Source organism: Corvus hawaiiensis, chromosome Z, assembly GCF_020740725.1.
Source record: "Corvus hawaiiensis isolate bCorHaw1 chromosome Z, bCorHaw1.pri.cur, whole genome shotgun sequence".
Taxonomy (NCBI): Eukaryota; Metazoa; Chordata; class Aves; order Passeriformes; family Corvidae; genus Corvus; species Corvus hawaiiensis.
The window spans coordinates 4,858,801-4,885,135 of record NC_063255.1 but is presented as its reverse complement, the minus strand read 5'-3'; the positions used below and the strand labels follow the sequence as shown (position 1 = coordinate 4,885,135).

Below are 26,335 nucleotides of genomic sequence, written 5' to 3'. Positions count from 1 at the left end.
CTCTTCCATCAGCTTTGAGGAAGAAATGAGACAAGCTGAACCTTTCCCTACAGGACACTTCCCGTTCTTCTGAAGGACAATGAGCGAAGAGAAATCCAAAGTGCAGGAGGAAAGATGTAAGCCAAGATGAAGCAGGAAAGAAAAAGATGGAGAAAAACAGAGAGGCAGAAGGAAGGACTGGCTGCCATAAAGCAAAGGTGTAACTGTGAAAACAAACCCACCCAATGACAGAGGGAGCGATACCGGGAAATCTCTGGGGATATGGATTTGCTGCAAGGGCAAATCACTCAGTAGCTCTGCTCCTCTGACAGCACATTCTGCTGCACAGTGTTGTCCTCATGTTCAATATTTCTTGTTCAGTGATGCCACAGGTGAAGGTAGACAATGGGAAACATGTATGAGTTCAGTTATTCAAGACACAAAAACTCACACCATGTTGTACGCTGTAGTTCAAGTGAGTCAAGCACACCTGGAGAAAAAATGCAAACGTTTTTCAGTATCTGTTGCTCTCTATCACTGTCTCTTATAGTTGGATGTTTTGGGTAACAAAGCACAGGATATAGTGCAGAAACCACTTTAATTTTTTGAGGCTAAACCCCTGGTATCTACAAAATCAGTAAGTTTTATTAGAAACATGGGGTCTTGCACACAGTTTGGGTTTTGTCACATTCCACTGTTTTGTTGCTTTTTTTATATTAAAAATGTACCCATCAAATATTGCTCATACTTCTCCCTCTCTATGAAACTTTTGCCTTCACAGCTTCTCCCTGGCATTTCTTCACCTTTGGCTTTTCTGCTTCTATAGCATCTCTGGAAGACCTAATCCCTCCTTTCAGAAAGGTATCTGTTGCAAAGTTAACCTTACTCTTCATTGGAAATGTGAAAGACCATCCCACATCCTTCCTTGTGTCTGGCCTTGGAGTCCTCCCCTGTCCCCTTCAATGCATTCAGAGCCACAGCACACAGAGAGCTGGAGGGAGGCAAGGTTTCTATCAGGTCTTCTGAGGCCCCACAATGTGCTGCATGTCCCCTCTGCTGCCAAGGAGAGTCACAGGAGAATTATTTCCAGAAGAGAGAAGAAATCGAGAATAGGGCCAAGAGGCCAGATGCAGCACTTGGGACTTGTGTGTAGACCACGTGCTATCTAAAAATCTAGGTGTCCATCATGGGCAGGCTGTTTTAGAGTCAAAACAGGACCTGCTTGGTCAATCAACAGGAAGGGTAACACAGCTCCAAATTTCCAACACTGGCTAAGCAGCAATCAGGAGTCAGTTGGCAGGAAAAATTAAGCCAGATGTCCTCCTCTCTCCCTGCTCCTCCCCAGTGCCTGACTCAGAGCTGTACCCTGGATGTTCTACATCCCCTCAGGACACAGAGTGTAGTGACCACCTTTGTGCTGGGGTGGGCAGGTCTTGCTGCTTGGAAGGTGTTTTCCACCATGCCGGTGCTACCCTCTGCCACTGTCTCCTTGCTGCAGCTCAGAGGGTTTCCCCAGAAAAGAGCCTTGGGTCTAGAGCTCCCACCAGTCAGGCCACAAGGTTACAAAATCAGATTTCCTTGATTTTTAGTGGTTTTGGTAGTTGGATTTTTGTTTGTTTGTTTGGATTTGGTTTGGTTTTGTTTTGTTGGCTGTTTTTTTTTGGTTGGGGGTTTTTACCTTCTTTGGTGTGTTTTTGTGTTTGTTGCTGTTTGAGTTGGTTTTTTGGGGTTTTTTTGTTGCCAGCCTCCAGCTTCAGAAAACTCATAATTTTGACTCATAAGAAGAAAACTTTCAAAGTGTAGGGCAAAGGTTTTCCCTGCCTGGAAGATTCAGCTGGGGAAGGATGGACCTGCTGGAGCTGCAGGGATCTGACTGCATTGCCTTCTGGCTGAAAAGAAAGCTGAACACAGAGTTCCCATTTCCTAGGTAAGCATTCTGCCACTAGGCTATGAGCTGACTTTACTTATTTACCTACAACTGCAGTTTTGTTTCACATTTTATTGATGGCACATGTAAACACATACATTTTATTTTCTTAAGAATGTGCAATGGAATTGGAAATGTTACAGGTATTGGTAAAAAGTGCATATGATTATTCTCTTTTTTAAAACATGCAACTTGAAAATACATCTTGGTCTGGGGATAAAAAACTCTATTTGACTTTGGTGACCAATCACACAGTCCAGCTATTGAGCGTGCAGTAGCTATGGCACAGCATTCACAAGTACACAGTCTGCAAGATGTTCCCATGCATTATTCAGTGAATTCTAAATAATGAAAACACTGAAGTCTGTGTGTGGATGTAATATGGGGGACCAAATTAAATGTGTTATTTAATAGAAGCAGCTGACCCAGCTCTAGTGGAGACTAGCACCAGCTGTTCAGAGACCTGTGGGTCTATGTAACATGAATTTGTTGTGTGCTAGCAACAGTAATCCAAACCCAGCAATCCCTAGTGGATGGTAGGTATCATTCAAAGTGACAAAGCAGTTTCCAGAATACACAAACTTCACACACAGGCTACCTTCACTGTAGAGTTGCCTTCTGAGTGATTGCCATTTTCCAGGTCGGCTCCTTGGGAGCTGACTGCAGCCGGCTGGGAACCTGTTGGCATGGCACCCGCCTGGTGTCTGCAGCTTGCAGTGACCCTGGCAGTGGCTGTCAGGCTTTGGGCACTCAGGCTGCAGCCTGTGCCCCCCTTCACACTGCCTTTGTGTGTAGACTAGCCTTGAGTTAACAGCAACATACAGTTTATAATCTGAATCAGTTCTTACAGACAGCTATAGGTGCTTACATGTATCAGTCTGGGGATATTACAGCTTTGCTTGCATTTGGTGGTTTTACTCTGAGTTGTAGCACATATTCAAATACTGCAGAGAAACAACTCCTTCATCCCTTAAGGTACCCCTCAAAATAAGCATATGAATAAAAACCCTTGAACCATTTAGGCAAAAATAACTCATGACCAACATCTTATTGGAATTTTATTTGCCACCTTATGATCTAGAGGAGAGGGGTGAAAGCTCACAGCTGTTGTAGCAAATTTCCCTGTTGTTTTCAAAACGTTCCTACTGGATGCAAGGCAAAACTTCAGGAAAGTTACTGAAGGGCAGTGGGGAATAACAGCAGATTTATATGTAAACAAGAAAAGCTAGACCCTGGTAAGATGTTTGCCAAGCCATAACTTGTCATAAAGCCAAACATGGGTAAGTGAATTGAAGTAAAAAGCTGCACATACTTTTATTGATTTTTGATGCTTTGTTAATTTTGTCCATACAGTCAGTGTGTTGCTGGCTTGTAATTAACACCTGGCAGTGGAAAAAAGAACAATAACAAGAAATTGAATTAGTCATTTGTTTGAAAATAAGACAAAAGCAACAGTATGGAGAGAAAGGAAGTAACTTGCAAAAGATCTACTTACTGCTTTATTTTCACCATTCAGCTCCTTAGCTTTAATAGTGCTTAAAATACCAGTCACAAGTCATGGCTCTGAAGGAAAAGACACAATGTTTTCTGATGATTGAGAGGTTTATTCTATAGGCGCCACAGGAGAAGAATGTCTTAGGGGCTCAGCAGGTTTGAAATGCTGTACAAGAACTCAGAGAGAAATTGATCTAAAACATGCAGTAAATGGATTTACAAGTCTTACTGACTACCCTGCTGAGTTGCTGCTTCCAAAAAAGCTCTGAAGTGCAAGTCTGTAATAAAGGTTTTCGTTTCAGATATTCAGCCTGCACAATCTGCTGGCATTCAGCATTGATACAGGCTTTTATTTTTACTGGAAAAATGCAAGAGGCAGGTTGCTGCAGATTTTCTGTTATTGGGTTTTGGTGGTCTGAAATCATAGATGTTTTGAAGTACCCAGATTATTTTTATGCAAGCCCTCGAACTTTTGGGATGTTGTGGCATGAAGTACACTTTATTTTCCTTTAGCTGTTACAAAGCTCCAAAATACAGTGGTTGCATATCTGTTAGGCTTCATTAAAAACTTCAGAAATCTGGATCAGGTTGTGTTTTTACTAGAACCACAGAGTTGGATGGGAAAAGCTGAGATTTTGTTTCCCCTTCCTCCAGCTTTTTCCTGCTGCAAGAAAGTATGTTTGTATCTGAATGTGTGTTGTCACAGGCTGCAGTGCCATGCAGTCACTGTGGGATCTTTTACGCCCATGCCTGTAAGAGGCATGTCAAAATGAAGAATTGTTTGCCAAGTGGTTTGATGAAGAAGCCGTGTCTGTAAATTGTATTTTGATTTGCATTATAGAGTAGGTGTGACTTTCACTTGAGGTTTGGTACTGAAACTCTTCTGGCCTTATTTGAGAAGCTATAGATGAAGGAAGGGAGTTTGGATTTTTATGGAGGGAGAAAGTCTGAGGGGAAGAGTTTTTGGAAAAACATATGCTACTGCCTTTAACTGTAGGGCTTTAAGACTATTGTTGTCCCAGGAGTCTGGGTCAGAGCTCCCATGGCTAGTTCTGGAAAATTCTCAGCTGCTCTGTCACTAAAAATGTGAACAGCATGGATACCTCTTAGAAAATGTGGTATCCTGAGCAGCTCTGGCAGTTGTCCTTGCTTGGAGAAATTCAGCCTGGGACTGAACAGAAATAAAACAGCAAACTCTGAAGAATCCACAGAAATACAGAAAGGACCCATGAGTCTTCTAGAAAGGTGCAAAAAAATATCCCATACCTTTACCCCCGAAGTTTGTTTCCTAACCAAAACAGTTCCTTTGCAACCTTTCTCCATGGGAGAGATGAATAATTTTAAGTTGAGAAGAAAAATAAATTTTAAAGTTATTCCAGTTTATTTAGGGAAAATTACAAAGGCATGGTCTATCCTGTCTTTGTACTTTCAACATGGAGAGAGACTGGCAGAGTTTCAAGGTTTAGCAGAATTTTACCTGCATTTTAGCTTGCTGAAGGACAGCCATCATTGAAACTATTAAAGTCATTCTGTCTGGGTTAACAGCAATGGAAATACGAGGCTAGGTATGGAATCCTTAATATCAACCCTCCAAAAGTCTACTTTCATTTTCAAAAGCAGGTTTTTAAACGAAACAGACATCAAAACAAGGTGTAAAAAGAATACAGAAATGTCTGTTTTCTAAAAGGCAAAAGTTGTGAAGAAAATCTCTCCCTTTTGTAACTCTTCTATCTTCAAGTTCAGAATAGCTATGATATCTTGGGAAGAAGGGAAGACAAGAGTAAACTTCAAAGCAATGCAGTATTTCATTGTGGGGTTTTTAAGCTGAAGCAATCAACACTTTTTTTCTTTATTTTTCTTAACAACACCCTTTTCTTCACCAGAAAGTTATCACTGTCAGATTTGGAACAGGCTAGCCTCCTTCCTAGGGGTATTTCTTCAGTGCATCTCTAGCTTTGATGATATCTGTGATGACTTTGACTAATTTCAATTAGACTGAAACCAGGTTAGCTGTGAACCTCACTGCTCACCCAGGGCTTTCATGTTGAGTTTCATGTTGCCGTGGCATCCTGCTGGCTATACTGAAATCAAACTGCTGTCAGACTGCTGTGCCCACATGTGGCTGCAGGAGTGGCTGGTCTCAGCACTGATTGCCACAGTAATGTCCCCGCAGTGCTGGCACACTTCTAAGGCAAGATCTTTCCCTCACCACAATCCCGGCTTGCAGTTTGAAGAGGGAACTCTACAAAGCAGTTATTGCAGAGTACTAGTTTCCAAAGATTTGTTATCAGCAGTGTGGGAACAGCATCCTGAGCAAATTTAGATGAAGATTAGAAAAATATTTCCTGCCTGTGAAAGAAGAATAATATGCCAAGAACATATGTGAAGCCCTTAATTTGGTGTTTTTCAGCTCCAAACTGTAAGTAACAGCCCTGCACAGTCAGAGAAGGATGTAACTGCTCTAAATGATTTAGCTTAATCTCTGCTTTTTAAAGTCTGTATTGTGTTTATGAGATACGTAGTGACATACCGGTGTTAACGTAACTCTGTATGTGAATAGATTGTGAAGGTGTGTGGGCTGATGCAAGCACGCCTTGTTTTGAATGCTATTCTGTACCCTTGCATGGTGGCTCACGTGATGGGGAAGGCTGGTGGCACACATCTTCAGCCAGAAAGAGGCATCGGTACCTTCCCTTTCCATCCCTTCTCCCCCATGGCTGCATGGGCTTCATGCGTTACCGGTGCTGTGCTCACCTTCATGGATGTTTGAAACTGGGGAATTGGATACAGTCTCATACTGTGCAGGGCAGGGCGAAGGGGCAACAGACAGGGAACAAAAAGAGAAATTAAATCCCCCCTGGCGCCAGGGTAAATCTCTGCCTGGAATACAGTTCCAGTACAAAGCTCTTCTGGAGCAATTTTGGGCATGCAGATAGACCACATCAGCTGTTTCTTGATTACAAGCTGTGAGCATGCTCTTGCTTATGGACTATGTGGAGCAACTCCTTCCCCGAGCAGGGAGACACATAGCTGCCCTGGAGTAACAGCATCCCCATGAATGGCTACCCAGAGCAGCTGACAGCATCCTGTTTGTTCTCATCTAAGCTTAGCCTGTGATAAGCTGTTTGCGAACTGTGTGTGAAGATATTAAGAAGAAAACATATTTTAATTTGGAATTTGTTTATAGTATTTACATTTGCATTCATAACATTTAAGTTATGAACACTGACAATGAAAACTCAGCAGCTCTACAGCAGCATCCCAGACAATGCCAGTAGGGCCTTTGGTATCACATGATGATTAATATGAAATTCTCTGCTGTTGCAGTACATCACTACAGTGTGATACACTTTTCCTTAATGGATGCCGAAAGTGAGCATATTAGGAGAAAATTCATTATTCCAGACACAAAATCCACTGCTACAAACCACAATACACCATCATTCAAATGAGCCACATACAATACAAGCAAATATCCAGAGGAAAAAAAATCTTTTATCTTCTGCAATTTTTTTTAACATGGTTTAAATAATTACAAGCATTTTAATTATAAGCAGGCAGATATTTTGAGTATTGAGTTATATGGGGTAGAGGGATGTCCTATTTTAGTATCTACACAACTACTCTACAATTATGATAGCAACAGGGGCTCTAGTCAGCCTTGTGACACAGCAGCCTTTTTCTTGCATGGCTTTTTCAGTTTTTGTGCTGAAAATAAATCAATGAAGTAAAGTTTTTGTCTAAATTTTTCTGTAAGTTTTTGCTTTCAGAATTTTCTTTTGACCAGTATTAGCCCCTTACATTTTGTATTTTAGCTTATTTCAGCAGGTGGTTTTTGTTAATTTTTCTTTTCTATGCCATTATCTTTCATTCTACACACCTTACCAGAGGAATACATTTTCCTGTAGTGTTTTCAGTGGCACAAGGAATGGAAAACAAAGCACACTTCATGCTGTTTGTTGTGTTCTGTGTACATGGGGCTAGGATGATAATATACATTTTAGTGGTTAATTACAGGTTAAGTCATTTTTGCCTGACGAAAATCCAATCTATTCTATGATAACCATTGCCTAACAGGAGAAGATGTTATGAGCAGAGAAAACAACTGCTAAACAATTAAACCTTGAATGCATTAATCTCATTACAGGATTCCTTTTGTGCCAGATCTGCTGTATTACACTCTGCTCTTGATTGCTGGAGTTCACACTGACCCAGCTATCACATAATTATGAAAAACAGGATGTGCACAACAATAACTACAAAGGCCCAGAAAGGAAGTTACAGCATCATGACTGTTTGCCATATATACAAAGACTTGCTCTGAGATGAGAGATGTAAGGCTTGGGAAATGCTGGTGCTGCTGTGGGATCCAGAAAAGCTCATCCAGTGTTTGGGAAGACTGGTCTGTCTCGCAAGCTGAGGTTCATGCATACCAAAAGACCTGGGATTCAGATGCAAAGGAATGACCTGACCAGCAGTCATAGCCAGAGACTGTGGCCTGCCCATGAGGATTTGCTCAGCTATAGGGGCAGTGGACATTAGGAAGCCCCTGTACCCTGTGCATCAGGCACTGTGCACTTGGTTGCATCGTATGTCCAGATTTCAGAGTTGAAGCAATGTCTAGAGGAAACAGCAGTCTGTGTTACTCAGAGGAGACTAGGCAACACAGAAGTCCTCCTGCTTTTACAGTGTGTGACAATTTGCTCTTTGATTTTTTTCATGTCAGGTTTCTCAACACATCAAAGCAAGGAAGAAGCAATGAAGCTGTGCTGGGAACAGCGCTGATGCTGACATGTTTTTCGGCAGCAATCCCTTGTAAACTAATGAAGTCCCCACTTGACACCTCAGGCAACAGGGCAGGAGGCATGTTGCTGCATACAGTCATGCACCTGTATTTAGTGACCCCAAGCTTGTCACAAGCCCCTGACCTGAGTGTAAACTACCCCTGACCTGTGTGCAGCAGGTGAATCCCCAGAGAGATAGGCTTCTTGCTTGGAGCCCACTCTGCTGGCTTGTTCAGCAAAGAGGCAGACAGCACACGCCCACCACCATCATCTTGAAGGGAGATACTGATCCTAGAGGGAATCCTCCAGGCCAAGGTATAGCTTGTATGTGTGTGACTCTCTGAGTGTATACTGGTGCCAAGAGATACAGCCCTTTCCAGCCTGGCTTTCTTGGGTGATGAAGTGTCACTGAAGGAGCAGGCAGGGGTCCCAACAGGCATCAGGGAATGTCTGTGCCTCTGGGGCACTCAGGTTGACACATCAGTCCATGTCTGCAGAGGTGTCATAGACCAGTACATATAAGCCTCTGCAGTGGTTTAATTCCTGTGTACCCACGTGGTCCAAAGCTCCTGTGGCAGATGTTGCAGAGTGACACTGACCTGAAACCCTTCCTGCGAGCACCAGGGTGGATGCCATGGGTACAGCCACCACCAGAGATGCAGCTGATGGCAAACCCCGATGTAGCTCTTGCCCAAGGGCCCACAGAGCAAGAGATATGGCTGAGGTTTGCTGGCAGGTGGTGAGAGCCCCGATGCTGCAGGCAGGGCTGGGACAAGGTGGTGCAGGTGGGACTTCCCTATGTTTCCTTGCTGACAGTGCCTGTCATCCCAGTGCTGCAGGGCTCTGCCTTCCTCTCACAGATTGCTGTTTGAAGGATACAAGGATACCATTAAGAAAAACATAATGTGCAGAAGGCGGCCCTAAGCAGAGTGATCCTGGACTCATTTTTATAGTATCTGTTAAAGTTTCCAGATGTCTATTTTCCTTGCCTTTACCTTTCTTTACCCTTGTGAGGAGCTCCATCCCTCTCTTTCTGCTCTGCTCTGAGCCATCAGGATGACACTGGATGGATGAGAAAAGCTGCCCCTGATAAGTGAGATCCTAACCTCACTCTTTCCAGGGTCTAGTTCATTCCTAGTGGACTCATAAATTTTTGGAAACTTAACTTTCCAGCTGAGTGTGGCTCAACATCTTCAGTGGCAGACATTCTTCTGTTAGTGTGGGGAGTTTTGTGTGGTGGTTTTGTTTTGGTTTGGTTTTTTGGGTTTTAAAATATCTATTTGAAATATAAATCTGAGGAGGCAGAGGAGCTGGGTATAGGATGTTGGTTGTTTTTTTTTTTTTTTAAATTTCTGTTGCATAGGAGAAACATATTTTTCTCTAGATCTGGTATATGCTGAATGGTTTGTGTGAGATTGCTTATGAACTTTGATTATACAATAAAAATACAAATTCCATGTTGTGGTAATAGCCATCAGTGAGGTGACGAAAGTCTTTTTGAGTGGGAGATGTGGGGAGGCATGGAATGCATGTTAATGTGGCAAAGGAGGAGGTAGGGGAGGTGTGTGTGGTGAAAAGGTTGCAAACGGGAATGAAAGGAGTGTAAAAATGCGGTCAGTAATCTAGGCTTCCTCTTGCTATTTTTGTGAAGACATTCTTTGTCCAAATTAGGAATGAGAAATTACAGTGGGCTGGGTGGGGGCTGCTGGAGGTATAGGAAGCATTGCTGGCACTGAAGGGGGTAGCAGGATCTCAGAGGAGGGACCAGATGAAATTGTGGTTGGAACTAACAGATGTGGTGTACGATTTGCTGTTGCATCTCACAGGGAACAAACATTTCTGCTATAAGGTTGTTTGCTGTGACAAAAGAAAGTCCTAAGACCCTCTGCTGAGCATAAAATAGATACAAATATAACAGACCTGTGGAAAAAAACCATTCAACCCTAGCCTAGTGGTGTCATTAAAATGAAATATCTTTTGGATGTCAGAGGGTGCAATACCGCAGAGATCTCATCTGGAAATGAGTACATAAGTACTCTGTTTAGGAAGGAGCTCAGATGGGAGTTGGGCAGAGGGAGGCTCCTGGGACTGCCAGGGCAGTGGTAACCTATCTTAAGGGCCAGACTCCCAGCCTCTTGCCTTTGCCAGTGGAGAAAGGGACAGGGCCAAATATCTTGGGAAGAAGAGTGGTTTAATGCCAAGATGGAAAAGAGTCTCAACTAAGAGAAAATACTGACTTCAAAACAAATGCCTAATAACAATCCTTGGGAAAAAAAATCAAGCAAGGAATTAGCAGAATATTTTTGTTGTGATTGTAGTGAAGTATTCTGACATCTATTCATTTTGTTGGCAACATAAATCTGTTTTTACATCTTGCTTAATCTGTTTATGAAACAATAGATTTGGATGCATTTGCCTGGGGCAGCAGGGTCTGATCTCCTTGTCCCTTCCAGCCTTGTTTTCCATGAAAGCTGTATTCATTGGAGGCTTTAATTTCAGTAATGCTTTGAGCAGATCTGCTATGGAGTCAGCTTCTTAAATGTGTAAACCAGAACCTTAAGAGCTGGAATATGTATTCATCTCAAACCATAAGAGACAGTCCCTTACTCAATGCCAGACTGACAATAATCAGTCGTATTTGCTAAGAGTCTCTGCCAAGAACTATTTTATCAAAGTGGAAAATGTATATATTTATCATCATTTGCAGCTAGAAAGCCTTCAAGTCTCACAGTGTTGTGCAACTCTGAGTTGACATGCAGCTTCTCCCCAGCACTGCCAGACTCTGACTGCAGCTGGCTGGGTACCACATGTAACTTCATGGTAACATATTTCATCTAAGCCGTAGCCAGAGAGGTGGCACTTACTGGTTTGTATGTGACAGCCTTTGTAATGGTGAATCACTCCCTCAAGACACGGAGAGAGGGTTCATGTGGTCATGAGATCATTGAGGCAAAGGGTCATGAGGTCATTTGGGCAAAGGGTCAAGTCTAAGCCTGCAGAGGAGAGAGTGCTACATTTTCCGGTTAGGTAAAGCTCATGTGTTCATGAGCACAGCCATGAGTCAGAACTGAGAGGAATCATTTGGGAATCCTCTGTGAAAAGCCTACCTGCAACTCAGCTAGACTCAGTAGCTGAGACAGTCCTCCAAGGAATAATTCTCAAAGCACTGGAGTTTTTGCTTCGTATATTTTCTCTTTCCAGGGTCCAAATCTGGCTCCAACCCTTAGGATTGTAATATCGGCCCTCCTAATGCTTGTAAGAGAAATACGCTGGTATTTCAACCTACTTATCTTGACCATATCAATAAAATTCTGCCAGAGCATTCGAAGCCTTGGTGATGGTCTTGGAATAGGGATCAATGTGCAGAAAGACCTGTAGTATCTTAAAGTGGCTCCTCTCACCAGCATGAAAGATTTTAAAGTATTTTGAAAAAGAATGTTTTACTGTAGCACTTCCATGGCCACCTTCTTAGTGGACATCTCTGGCATTTAAACAAAATAACAGCCAGCAGTCCTGCAAGATGCAGTGATTTCTCCTGAAAATTTAGAAATGGTTTGCCCTTAGGCTGCTGCGAGTGATTATAAGCTTTGCCTTATTGCAGTCATTCTTCTGGAGGAGAAAGGTAGTAGCTATGGTGCGATGGTTCCTCACACAAGAAAAAGAAATCTCTCTCATTGTGAGCACCAGGGCAAGCTCAGTGTCCCGCAGTGCTGGCATATAAGGGTCAGAGTTCAGTCAAAACTCAAAAGCTTCAGAATTGCTCTAGAATAGTTCAGTTTATTGAGGAAAGACCTCCAAGGCTTCTCTGGGGTTTCATAGGTCTCTTGAAATATAGAGAAAGATTATTCCTTATGAAAGCTACTGTGGTTTTGAATTATTTCTTTGGATTCCTACAGACCTTAGCCCTGTTACAGGCAACTTTTGCAAACAAAGGTAGGTATTAGACCTTGCAAAGGTACACAGCTGAGGTCTGCCATAACCCTGCTGAATTTAGCACAAAGGTCCCGACTTACTGTGAGGATGAGCTCTGTTTGTTCACCTTTGTTCAACTTTGGGCAACCTCGGTGCAACAGAAGGGGCAGTTTTCACAGCTAAAAATGTATCAGGAGTAAGTTTAATACTAATATGGCCTTGCACTGTATAGCTAAATACATGCACACTCATCCGTTAATGAACCCTAATAGGTTGTAAAGAAAATAATACTCCCATTTTGTAGATGAAGAAACTTAAGAAATTAATTAATTAATTAATTAATTCAAATTAATATTTAGAAAAGAAAGACACTCTTAGGTCTTCTTTAAGAGATTATTCTTCAGACTGAAGGGGTGTCTGGGTCCCAGACCACCAATTAGGGTAGAAAAGCCCAGAACAAGATACCTTGGGCGTTCAGACAAAATTAAAAAGCACAAATAGTGTTACTCAAGCCCATCTCTATCTGATGTGGTTTAGAAAAGCTTTATTTGTCTTTAAAGGGCTAATAACTTGCTCTCTACTTTCTCATTAATGCTGTCTTCAGAAATGTAAAATACTTCATGGTGACTCCACCACAGACATACCCTAACCTGGTGTTTGACTGCACATCATTGCAGTGATTTTAAATGCATGTCATATCAAACCACATGGGGCAGGACTGGAGTCAGGCAGCACCCCCAGCTCATCCTTGGCATGTGGTGCTGCCTGCAACAGGTGGGGAGGAGGTGGACATGGAGAGCCTCTTCACCACCCTCACATGGCTGGGCAGGCACTGGGCACCTGGGCAGAGACTTTTGCTACCAGCTTGCATCTCCCCAGACCACCAGCCAGCCACCGGAGGCAGGCTGTCTCGGTTTTGAAAGACAGGTGTCTGCTAAGGAAGGCAGAGGCCCCCCTTGAAGTGGCAGATATAACCCCTTTTCCCTCCAAGTTATTATATTTTGAAATCCAGGGCCTTTAGGCAAAGATGTGGGAAATAGGAATAACAGTTCTTTACTATATATATATATGTATATAACCAGTCAAACAAAACAACAACAACTATGGCAGTAACAGCAATCACAAACCCAGTGCCAGCCTTCTCGGCTGTCAGGCCCTTTCCCCTCGGGTGCAGTTCTGCTCGCAGCCGGCAGGGGCGCTGGCGGCTCCCGGTGAGCAGGGCAGGTGCGATGGTTCCCCCGCGGCTGCAGGGGGCGCTCCGGAGCGAGCTCGGGGAGCACGCGGCACCGGTGCCCTGGGATCCCGGGAAGGGATGGAACAAAGGCTTCACAAACCCCTGGGCAGCCGATCCCGGGCTCTCAGGAACAGCAGGCTGGAATGGCAGGGACGAACGCAAATCCCGGGTGGCAGGCGAGATGTATCCAGATGGGAGAACCCCACGGAGGCCCAGGCAGGCAGGGCGAGCAGGGCTACAGCGTAGCGAAAGCTCGAAGCAGCAGCGGGGCAGGACAGCCACAGCCCGGTCTCCAGCAGGGCAGGGAAAAGCGGCTTTTGGGGTCCCGGCGTTGCTTCCAGCAGGAAGAAAGAACGGCCAAAAAGAAAGCAGCAGCAGCTCCTTTCTCTGCAGCTTCTCTCTCCGGACGCTCAGAGCGAACTGTCCCCACACCCAGGTGTAGACAAAAGAGTAGCCAGGCCCGCCCCACTCCCCTTTTTGTCTTTCTTAAGTACAGCTATTTGTCCCCTAGCAACATGCATATGGGAGAAAATTCCTTTAACAGGAAAACCTAAGACTAAACTAAAACCCCAACATTATCCACCCCGAATTTTTTCCCATACTAACATGTTACATGAAACTTAACTTTTTTTTAACCATATAAATCTATGCATTACCCAAATTATATACAAATATACATGCTGATATTGATACAAGTACAGAGCCATGGGTAGTTCACCCTAAAACAAGGTCCTCTTGAGGTAAGCATCGGGTCTCTCCATCCTTTTGCATCACCCACCAGGTGCAACCTGGTCCCTGAGCAAAAACAACCCCACGGATGGGTTTGTCTTTGCTCAAGGCAGACTTTACCCAAACAGTTTTTCCAAGCATACCTCTCATGTGCACCACTGGAACCTTATCTCCATCTGTTGTTTGTAGGGGTTCGGATTGGGCAGGGCCTGCTCGGCTGGTGGAACCTCGAGTGTTAACTAACCAGGTGGCTCTTGCTAAATGCATCTCCCAGTTTTTGAAAGTCCCCCCACCCAGTGCCTTCAAGGTGGTTTTAAGCAGTCCATTACACCGCTCAACCTTCCCAGCTGCTGGTGCATGGTAAGGGATGTGGTACACCCACTCTATGCCATGTTCTCTAGCCCAGGTGTTTATAAGGCTGTTCTTGAAATGAGTCCCATTGTCAGACTCAATTCTCTCAGGGGTGCCATGCCTCCAAAGGACTTGCTTTTCCAGGCCCAGGATGGTGTTCCGGGCAGTAGCGTGAGGCACAGGGTAGGTCTCCAGCCACCCAGTGGTGGCTTCTACCATTGTGAGCACATAGCGCTTGCCTTGGCGGGTTTGAGGCAGTGTGATGTAATCAATCTGCCAGGCCTCCCCATACTTGTATTTGGACCATCGCCCGCCATACCACAGAGGCTTCACCCGCTTGGCCTGCTTGATCGCAGCGCATGTCTCACAGTCATGGATCACCTGGGAGATACTGTCCATGGTTAGATCCACCCCTCGATCTCGTGCCCACTTATAGGTGGCATCTCTGCCCTGATGGCCTGAGGCATCATGGGCCCATCGAGCTAGGAACAGTTCTCCTTTATGTTGCCAATCCAAGTCTATCTGGGACACCTCTATTTTCGCAGCCTGATCTACCTGTTTGTTGTTACGATGTTCTTCATTAGCCCGGCTCTTGGGGATGTGAGCATCTACATGACGGACCTTCACGGATAGCTTCTCTACCCGAGTGGCAATGTCTTTCCACTCTTCAGCAGCCCAGATTGGTTTTCCTCTGCGCTGCCAGTTTGCCTTCTTCCACCTTCCCAGCCAACCCCACAGAGCATTGGCTACCATCCATGAATCGGTGTAGAGGTAGAGCTTCGGCCACTTCTCTCTTTCAGCTATGTCCAGAGCTAATTGGACAGCTTTGAGCTCAGCAAATTGGCTCGATCCACCTTCTCCTTCAGTGGCCTGTGCAACTTGTCGTGTGGGGCTCCATACAGCGGCTTTCCATTTCCGGCTAGCGCCTACAATTCGGCAGGAACCATCAGTGAAGAGGGCGTATTGTCTTTCACTCTCTGGTAGCTCGTTATATGGTGGGGCTTCTTCGGCACGTGTCACCTGCTCCTCTTCTTCTTCAGAAGATAACCCAAAAGTCTCACCTTCTGGCCAGTTTGTAATTATTTCCAAGATCCCAGGGCGACTTGGGTTCCCAATTCGGGCGCGCTGCGTGATGAGGGCAATCCATTTGCTCCAAGTAGCGTCGGTGGCGTGATGCGTGGAGGGAACCTTTCCTTTGAACATCCACCCCAGCACCGGTAGTCGGGGTGCCAGGAGGAGTTGTGCCTCTGTGCCGATTACTTCTGAGGCAGCCTGGACTCCTTCATAAGCTGCCAGGATTTCCTTCTCGGTGGGAGTGTAGTTGGCTTCAGATCCTCTGTAGCTTCGGCTCCAGAATCCCAGTGGTCGGCCCCGAGTCTCACCAGGCACCTTCTGCCAGAGGCTCCAGGACAGACCATTGTTCCCGGCTGCAGAGTAGAGCACGTTCTTCACCTCTGGTCCTGTCCTGACTGGGCCAAGGGCTACGGCGTGAGCAATTTCCTGTTTGATCTGGGCGAAGGCTTGCTGCTGTTCAGGGCCCCAGTGGAAATCATTCTTCTTGCGGGTAACCAGGTAGAGAGGACTCACGATCTGGCTGTACTCGGGAATGTGCATCCTCCAGAAACCTATAGCACCTAGGAAAGCTTGTGTTTCCTTCTTGTTGGTCGGCGGAGACATTGCTGTGATCTTATTGATGACCTCAGTGGGAATCTGACGTCGTCCATCTTGCCACTTTACTCCCAGGAACTGGATCTCTCGGGCAGGTCCCTTGACCTTGCTCTTCTTGATGGCAAAACCAGCTTGCAGGAAAATTTGAATTATTCTCTCTCCTTTCTCAAACACTTCGGTTGCAGTGTTCCCCCACACAATGATGTCATCAATGTACTGCAGATGTTCTGGAGCCTCACTCTTTTCTAGTGCAGTCTGGATCAGTCCATGACAGATGGTGGGACTGTGCTTCCACCCCTGGGGCAGTCGGTTCCAGGTGTACTGCACGCCCCTCCAGGTGAAGGCAAACTGAGGCCTGCACTCTGCTGCCAGAGGAATGGAGAAGAATGCATTGGCAATGTCAATAGTGGCGTACCACTTTGCTGCTTTGGACTCCAGCTCGTACTGGAGCTCCAACATGTCTGGCACGGCAGCGCTCAACGGTGGAGTCACTTCATTCAGGGCACGATAGTCCACAGTCAATCTCCATTCCCCATCAGACTTGCGCACAGGCCAGATGGGGCTGTTGAAGGGTGAGTGGGTCTTGCTCACCACCCCTTGACTCTCCAGCTCGCGGATCATCTTGTGGATGGGGATCACAGCATCTCGATTTGTCCGATACTGCCGGCGGTGCACTGTCGAGGTGGCAATTGGCACTCGTTGCTCTTCCACTTTCAGGAGCCCAACTGCAGAAGGATTCTCAGATAGTCCAGGCAGGGTGTTCAATTGCCTAATGCCCTCTGCCTCCACAGCAGCAATCCCAAATGCCCACCTGAGTCCTTTTGGGTCTTTGTAGTAGCCATTCCGGAGGAAGTCTATGCCCAGAATACACGGGGCCTCTGGGCCGGTCACAATCGGATGCTTTTGCCACTCCTTCCCAGTCAGGCTCACCTCAGCTTCCAAAAGGGTCAACTGCTGTGATCCCCCAGTCACCCCAGCGATGGATACAGGTTCTGCCCCCACATGTCCCGATGGCATTAAAGTACATTGTGCCCCAGTATCAACCAATGCATCATATTTTTGTGGCTCTGATGTGCCAGGCCATCGGATCCACACCGTCCAGAAAACTCGGTTCTCCCGTGCCTCTTCCTGGCTAGAGGCAGGGCCCCTCTAGCCCTGGTTATCATTCTTTCCCTGGGCGTACATGCTCGAGGTACCTTCAAGGGGATCCGACATATCATCCTCCCTTCTGTAATACCTGGCAGCTCGGTCACGGGAGGCTGAGGCTACCTTCACCTTAGCGGAACCCCCTCGGTTAGTGCCTCCCTCCTTGAGTTCACGCACCCGCGCTGCCAGGGCAGAGGTGGGTTTCCCATCCCACCTTCTCATGTCTTCCCCATGCTCACACAGGAAAAACCACAGCTCAGCTCGTGGGGTGTACCCTCTCTCTCTAGCAGGGGGACGACGGGCTCTGACTTGGGGGCCTGTGACTCTCACTGGTGCCACACTGACCCTCCTCATCTCCTCTCTCATCTCCTCCCTCATCTCCTCCCTCATTTCCTTCCTCATCTCCTTCATCTCCTCTTTGAGGTCCTGGACCACAGCAGAGACATGAGCTTTCAGCGGGCCATTGATCATGCTGTCATAATGCCTGAGCCTGTTGGCAACAGAGCCCACTGTTTCTCGGGTATTGTCAGCATCAATCGTTGCAATGAAGGTGGTGTATTGCGATGGCCCTAGCCTTGCCAGGTTCCACATCATCTGTCCTGTGCACCTGACCTTATCGGGGTCATTATCATGCTGTCCATCCTTCCCAAAGAGTACCTCTAATACTGCCACCTCTCTTAGCTGTTGGATCCCTTGCTCGAGTGTCTTCCACTGCATTCTATGATGATACTCCTGCATTCTTTCTTTGTGAATGAACCTTTCTCTCACACTCATTAAGAGCCGCTCCCAAAGAGAGAGAGGCCCTGGCTCCCTCACAAATATCTGGTCCACACCTGGGTCCTGGGTCAACGATCCCAGATACCTTGCCTCACCACTATCCAGTTGCACACTTGTGCCCATAAGGTCCCAAACCCGAAGCAGCCAGGTGGTATAAGGCTCACGCCCCCTTCGCACAATGTCGTTTCGCATAGCACGGAGACTGTCGTGCGACAGGGACTCAGTGATGACTTCTGGCTCTGGCTCTCCTGCTGGTTGTGAGGGCCCTGGTTGCCCATCATCATTAACTGGTCGTACTGATTTGGTCTTATACTTCCTCCTTTGCACAGGGGCGACTGCTGCTGGCTGTGGTTGTCCTTGTGGTTCAGCTGAAGCCTGGACGGTTGTAACATCTGTGGGTTCCACTGCTGCACCATCGGACTCACCCTCTTTGGGGCAGGGAGAGGGTTTTTCACTAGCTGAGGAGGTGTATTCCCTTAGCAATTGGCATATCTCCTGGCGCACCTGGCCCATCTCCTGGCACATCTCCTTGCGCACCTGGCCCATCTCCTGGCATATCCCCTGGCGCACCTGACCCATCTCTTGGCACATCTCCTGCATCCCTTTTGCCAGTACCCCCACCCAGTTTGGGTAGTCCATTTCTGAGGTGGACTGTTGGGCAGTATCAGTCTGTGGGGCGGGATCTCTAGTGTCTGGGGCTGTGGCAGGCTCTGGCTCTGGGGTAGGATCTCTAGTGTCTGGGGCCGTGTCAGGCTCTGGGGCAGGATCAGGCTCTGGGGTAGGAACTCTACTCTCTGGGGCCATGTCAGGTTCTGGGGCAGGATCTCTAGTCTCTGGGGCTGGTGTCCGGGTAGATATCCAAGCCAATCTCAACTTATCCTTGAATGCTAAATAGAGTAGGCCTATCAGCAGCAGATGGTTAGTATTCAGAGGGAATTTAAACCCTTCGAAAATTGATGGGGTGGGCCCAAAGAACTGGTTGAGGGGTTGGGAGAAAACTTCCCCTGGTGTCATTTCCTCACAGAAGGTACCATTGTTAACATAACCCCAAAAACATGTGCTTAGTGTGTGATAGCTGTTTATCCATGTGCCCACGTTCCGGAGGAAGTTAAAAACCCATGAATTCCTCACCTTCTCGACCCATAACGCAAGCTGGATAACAGCAATGGTAGCCTTAGTCAGAGGACCCATATTCAAGTAAGGAGCTGCAAAGGGGAAGAATATAGCCACGGCTACATGCCACCCAAACCAGGGTAAACTAGACCACATAGTGCTGCCTAACAAGGTTCCAATATCCAGCACACAAAATAAAGTTATCGAGGAACTGTTATTCCTTTTTCACCTCTATCTCTTAATGCCCTCAGGCCCCACATTGGGCGCCAAGATCTGTCTCGGTTTTGAAAGACAGGTGTCTGCTAAGGAAGGCAGAGGCCCCCCTTGAAGTGGCAGATATAACCCCTTTTCCCTCCAAGTTATTATATTTTGAAATCCAGGGCCTTTAGGCAAAGATGTGGGAAATAGGAATAACAGTTCTTTACTATATATATATATGTATATAACCAGTCAAACAAAACAACAACAACTCTGGCAGTAACAGCAAACACAAACCCAGTCCCAGCCTTCTCGGCTGTCAGGCCCTTTCCCCTCGGGTGCAGTTCTGCTCGCAGCCGGCAGGGGCGCTGGCGGCTCCCGGTGAGCAGGGCAGGTGCGATGGTTCCCCCGCGGCTGCAGGGGGCGCTCCGGAGCGAGCTCGGGGAGCACGCGGCACCGGTGCCCTGGGATCCCGAGAAGGGATGGAACAAAGGCTTCACAAACCCCTGGGCAGCTGATCCCGGGCTCTCAGGAACAGCAGGCTGGAGCGGCAGGGACGAACGCAAATCCCGGGTGGCAGGCGAGATGTATCCAGATGGGAGAACCCCACGGAGGCCCAGGCAGGCAGGGCGAGCAGGGCTACAGCGTAGCGAAAGCTCGAAGCAGCAGCAGGGCAGGACAGCCACAGCCCGGTCTCCAGCAGGGCAGGGAAAAGCGGCTTTTGGGGTCCCGGCGTTGCTTCCAGCAGGAAGAAAAGAACGGCCAAAAAGAAAGCAGCAGCAGCTCCTTTCTCTGCAGCTTCTCTCTCCGGACGCTCAGAGCGAACTGACCCCACACCCAGGTGTAGACAAAGGAGTAGCCAGGCCCGCCCCACTCCCCTTTTTGTCTTTCTTAAGTACAGCTATTTGTCCCCTAGCAACATGCATATGGGAGAAAATTCCTTTAACAGGAAAACCTAAGACTAAACTAAAACCCCAACACAGGCTTACCATACCCACTGTTTCCAATCTTCAGAATAAAGTCGTTTTTCTCCGGATTGCTAATGACTTCCTGAAGCGATCCTCTGCCTCCAAAAAGGGCAATTTGGGGTAATTCCTGGAACATGCCTCCCCAACCCATTTTCCACTGTTTTTTTTCCCCCACTGAGTCTTTCTATTCCAAAACAGGCATTCTCACCTTTCAGAGTTTTCATCTCACACTTTCAACATTTTCCTTTATATTTTGTCTTACCTAGCTATTCATCAGGCTGCAGCTTGTGGAATGCAGTGATTAGGAAGAAATCAGGAGCCTGAAATTCATCTTTATGAGTTGATACAAACTCTTTCTCCCATCTCTGTGCGTACTCAGGGACTGGGGAGCAAATTCAAGAGCATGTATAGAAAAGGATTATGTAAAGATAAAACTGAAAAAAATGTAAGGAAAAGTATATTAAAAAGGCTCAGCATACCTCTTAACATGACAGCGGGAAAATATTTAATATCAGCAAACTATCAAAGCAAGCTGAGGTCTGGGACTGTGTGGTTGTGCTACTTCTCTCTGTGCTCTTGCCCAGCCTTCGAACACTATTCGCTGTGTTCACAGCACAAGTAAAAATCAGACCAGGCAAAATCAGTAAACACACAAAACACCCAGTGTAGTGACTAGTGGGATGCCAATTTAGCCCATGGCTATATAATTGGAATTGGTAGCAGAGAGATAAAGGCTGACTTTTCTGAACTGTGACATATATACACATATGTGGATGAGCAATGGAGTAAGAAGGCATGCAGCTGGGCACACAGAGCCTTCAGATGCAGGAAAAGTCCTGTCTACATCTCCCCCCTCCATGGACTCCACGTGTGGACTTTGCCTTCTGCCTGTTTCTAAGAGGTGCTAAGACAGTTCACTGGTTAAATCCTGGAAAATGCTACACTACAAAGAGGAAACTGAACCTGTCCATTTTAAGTATTTCAACTTCCCCAGCATAACAGTGCAGAGGGATGTCTGTGTTGAAATGCTCCTGCAGTTCCTGATGTAAACAGACCATGTCCCAGCCTTGGTGTGATCACTCAGTGATCACTGTATCAAATCTTCTGCCTGGTGAGGTTAATGGGCCTTGGTTACCTTAAACTTTAGAGCAGCTGCAGAAAAGCAGGTTTTGCTTGGTGGTGTATCCAGATCTCTTCTATCATTTGCCTGAACAGAAGTGAAGGACTTGAGAGCTTACCTTGTTTATTTCCTTTTTCTGAAGCATTCCAGATTTTGCTTTCATCCTCCCATGCTCACAAAACTCAAACTTAAACATGAAATAACACTAACAAATTAAAAGGCGTGCACTTTCATATGCAATTACATGTGTTGTACATGAGGTGTTTTCTCCCCAATAAGATTTTAAACCACGGAAGCTTGCCAAATTCCCCTGTGTACTGAAATGTTTTCTGGAACCAGAAAGGTAATCACAAATTTTTGACTAGCTATCAGTGTGAATATGTAAACTCAGGAAAGGTATAATTTATTTGTCTGTATAAAATTTTCTACTCTTATAATTAGAGGTGTTCTGCTAACACAGGCACATGGGATTGGGAGGTACTTGCTGTGCCATCGCATTCAGTTCTGTTTGAAGGCAGCTGTACCTGAGTAGTACACTCAAGATAGGTTATTTCTCTGATTTCACTTTTCTTCTTCTCCCTGTTCTGTTGGAAAGACATAGACCGTGACTTCACCAAAAAATGAAGTAGAGTTAGATTTGTTAAGTATCTATTTCTACTTCTTGTTAAGTATCTATTTCAATTGCAGCCATTTTGAAAAGACTTACTAATGGCTCAATAAAATATCTGTTCTTCATAAGACAAGAGCAGTTGGAGGTTCTAGTACTCAAATATATAAACCCCCTAAAAGTGTGCTGCTTATGAAGAGGTCCTAAATCATGGAGCCTCTCTAACTGAGAACACTATGAAGATAATGTACAGAATAAGTCACAGAATTACAGAATCATTTATATTGGAAAAGAACTCCAAGATCATCAGGCCCAAACTTTGACTGATCAGCAAGCTGTTAACTAGACCACAGCACTGAGTGTCACATCCAGTCATTTCTTGAACACCTCCAGGGATCCACAGTGTATGACCACACTGATCATGACCAACATCCTTCCTTATCAAGGGATGCATGTGCTGGTTTTTGGTGTGATGGAAAGACCCAGACTGAGCCCAGGAGACAGAAAATTTGCTACTTACAGAGCTGCAGGACCAAGCTCAGCATCCTGCTTTTGATTACTCACATCATAGACATCTTTCATGAGCTGAGCAAGAATATGAGAAGTTAAATCATTGTCTGTAGAGAACCACACAGAAGCACCAGGTCTTTTAGAGTAAGAATTCTCACTGATCATGCAAGGTTACAGGAAAAGCGATAGAAGGGGAGGGAAATTTTCAAAATATCGTGTGTACAAAGAATCCCTACCACCGAAGCATACCTAATCCTGTCTGTTGCAGTCCAACACCCTTGGGGATATTAGGGGCTCAGTGGAGTACATTCAAATCCTCTTCTAACCTTGTTTCTGATGCCTACACTGTATTAACTTGTATTTGACCACATTGCAGACGAACCAGGATTTTGCTAGGAATGTGTGGGAGGGTGCCAAGGCTGACCTCAAAAGACAGCTAGGTAGGTACCCCAGCACTTTTTATCTTCCCTCTTGTTTTTTTCTTTTCCAGAGCACTCCAGACACCGTATTCATTCATGGGAAAAGGTGGGAACTGCAGAATTGTGGTGTGCACTTTCAGATCTCTCAGCTCTGTGGACATGCTGCTCCAGGCAAACCAGCCAGGGCTGCTAGATCCCCAAGCAGACCAGCGCCTGCAAGGAAAAAAGACACTACTGAACATGTTATCCTTTTTACTGGGTTCACAGAAAAATCAAAAATACTAAAATAACCACAGAACCAGCCAACACAGAGCTCATGGTCCACACGGAAGGCTTGGCCTCCTACTTTTGAGTTTGTGCTGGAGAAGGAAGGTGATAAATCTGGTTTTTTTGGGTCATTCAATATGTAAAGTAAATGGTGGCTGGGAAATGTGAGATAGAGGTAAAAAACCCAAACTCTTTCTAAATACTGAAATATGTAGATCTGTTTCAATCCACCAAAAACAAAGGTTAGATAGATGTTCACATGCAACTCTGGGGCTTATTAATTAGGAGATGGAGGAAAGGAAATATATAAAGCTTTGTTGTCTTAATGTTTGAAGATACTACAATTTCTTTTGAGTCCTTAGAGACTACTTCTCAGCTCTTTATTTTCTGGAAGTTCAGTAAAGTATGTTATTAAATTCCAGAACTGATATGTATTGCAGCACAGAAGCAGCTGGCAATTTTGATGGAATAGTTGTGTTAACTGCAGTGTTCTGTGGAGACATAATATAAGGAAATATATTCAGGAACTCAGTTTGCTATATTGGAAATGAGAATTGGGAGCATCACTGAAAGGAGTTGCCTCATTCATTTATCAGTTTTAATTTTATTAACAGATGCAAATTACTAGTTAAACAAATACAAAATAAAATGAAAAGAAGAATGAATTTTGTGTCATCACTGGGCTCTTCAGTCTAAATATCTCACTAAAAGCAACCAAAAAGCCCTGGGTACCAGGTGCTTTTTATCTTGGGTTTACACTACAGTGCAATGAAATGCTTTGGAAGGAAATGCCTGAAGAAACCACTGTAAAACTTCAGCATTTTCATGTCAGTCACACATTTCCTTGAAGGCCTGGTTTAGATCTGTTTAAGCTCTATTGTGTTTGGAGAGCAGAAAAAGGGTGGGGTGTTATTAGGCAGAATCCCTTTTATATGCAAAGAGTTGGATCAATTTGACTCTGATTGTCTCTCTCTCCACTTTATTGTCCCATTACTTCAAACCCTTGACATTATCTTAGAGAAGAGGCTGATTGAACTGGAGGTCTGGCACTTGTCAGTTGTGGATAACACTGGCTTCAGTCACACATAAATGTGCCATGACAGAAACAGACTGGTGAACAGAAAAAGCAAGTTTACTGCAGGCAATATTCTTGAGTTAGTGTAACAAATAATAAAGTTTGCTCTGCAAGAAAACAGTCTGAAATACCTAACGGAGTGATATATTATCTCTTTTGCTATCAGGAACTATCCCTTTAGAAATGAGCACGTTGTGCGGAGAAAAAACAAAAGAGCTGTAATTGTAGATACTGCTTCTGGTCTGTGAGATAATGAATGAGTCTCCTGCTTGTGAACAGAAGACATTGCTGTGTACAGAGATACTGCTGCAGCAGTATCGTGGTGACATAAATTCTTCCTTACAGAAAGGTGACATGTATCTTGAGTAAAATAGCAGAAATAGAAATCCCATCCCTTTGCAGTTCTCAGGTTCTTTCTAGTTGTCTAGAAATTAGGAATCTGAAAAAAATTATCTTCCATTCAAGCTAGAGAGGGAAAAACACAATTCAAATGCAGACCACCCTAACTCAGAAAAATGAAACCCAGTATGGGTTTATTTATATCCATGTGATGTCACTGCAACTCTGCTATGTACGGTGTGGAAAGAAATTAAAAACAGAAAGGACAGAATGGTGAAAGGAAGGAAGGGATTTTTCCTAAAGCAAATACAACTCAAAGCAATTTGCATAAATATCTCTCCCATGATTTTTTATTTATGGCCCCGAAGTTTCTAATTAAATACTAATTAATATTATCACCAGAATGGTCTCATATCCTCAGCTCTTCATGGCTTTGTCACTTTGATTAATGCATAGTCATTTATTAACTTACTTAACAAGCTGAGGTACTTCATGACAAACCAGATGATATTATTCCCATAACAGTCTCATTACTGCAAAAAAGAAGTTCTAAACTTAATAAAAGTTATCCTCAATAAAGCTTTTTCATTGCAACCTTCAAAGATGGAAATAGGGTTTTTTTTGTTTGATTTATAATATATGGAGTTGTTTAAAGCATCCATTAATAAAATTTATATGTTCATTTAAGCTTGATCACTGTACAGTTTCTGTAGTCATGGGTGTTTAGGATTTAACTTTTGCTGTATTTATGAAGATAATTAATGTTCTGACCAGACAGGGAATAAAATACTCACTGGAATGAGATAATTAAGGGCATACATAATGCTTAGGTCTTGCGTTTTTCTTTTTAATTATTTGTTTTATTTTCCAGCTAAACCTGATAAAGAGGAGATCAGAGTTTACCTGGGGATTATGATGACTTTGCATGAAGTAATTTGACAATTCTGGAGCTGGTTGGGAGACTCTCTGCCCAGTGATGAGGGGTGCAGCACCACAAAACTCCAATGCCCCGGTGCCAGCAGGGCTGGTCTCTCCCCCGGCATCCCAAATCCTACTCTCCTCCCTTCCATCCCTGACGAGAGGGAAGCAGAGATGAGAACTCACATTCTTAGCCACCGCAACAGCATTCCACAAGAAAGCAACTGTGCCATGGAGCTGAGGTGGACAGAAAGGCCAGGTTTGTGTGTAATGAGGATATTCATAATGTAGCTGGTGCTGCTGTCAGGCTGCAAGGGATGTGGGAGCCCTGGACATGCAGTCTGCAGGGCTCCCAGAGGACCTGGGGATCTTTGAGCTGCAGCCTTTCTGCTATTTGAATTTCAGGGGCAGGAAGGGTTGAAGCAGGCTGGCAGGCAGCAGTTCACTGCATTTCTTCCTAGAGCTCCTATCTTCCCCTGGGTAATTTTCATGAAGTTGTATTTATTATTTATTCCAATTTCCTTTAACAAGGAACTTCTCATCCTTCTACTTACATGCACCTTAAACAACATATATGGACCATGTAAAAATAACAGGAATGTGTTTATGTGATTGGGCAAGCAGAGGCACCCCTCCTTAGCACCCAGTTTCCCTTCATTCCCATACACTCACCAACAGGGACGTAAGGGAGCAGCCTCAGGTGGCAGCAAGCACATCGGCAAAAAGGGAAGATACTCTTCTGAGCATAAGGGATGTGGAGAAGATGCTCAGTGTTCATTGTTGTGTCTGAGAAATAAATC

General features: G+C 45.1%; 1 long non-coding RNA gene across 1 annotated transcript; it reads left to right on the top strand.

Moving 5' to 3' along the window:
• Positions 1-758: 758 nt before the first annotated feature.
• On the top strand, positions 759-25,148 carry LOC125319377. The gene is made up of 3 exons (XR_007200696.1): positions 759-840; positions 1,724-1,906; positions 23,008-25,148. It is a non-coding gene; the product is annotated as an uncharacterized LOC125319377 (long non-coding RNA).
• The last annotated feature ends 1,187 nt before the right edge of the window (positions 25,149-26,335 follow it).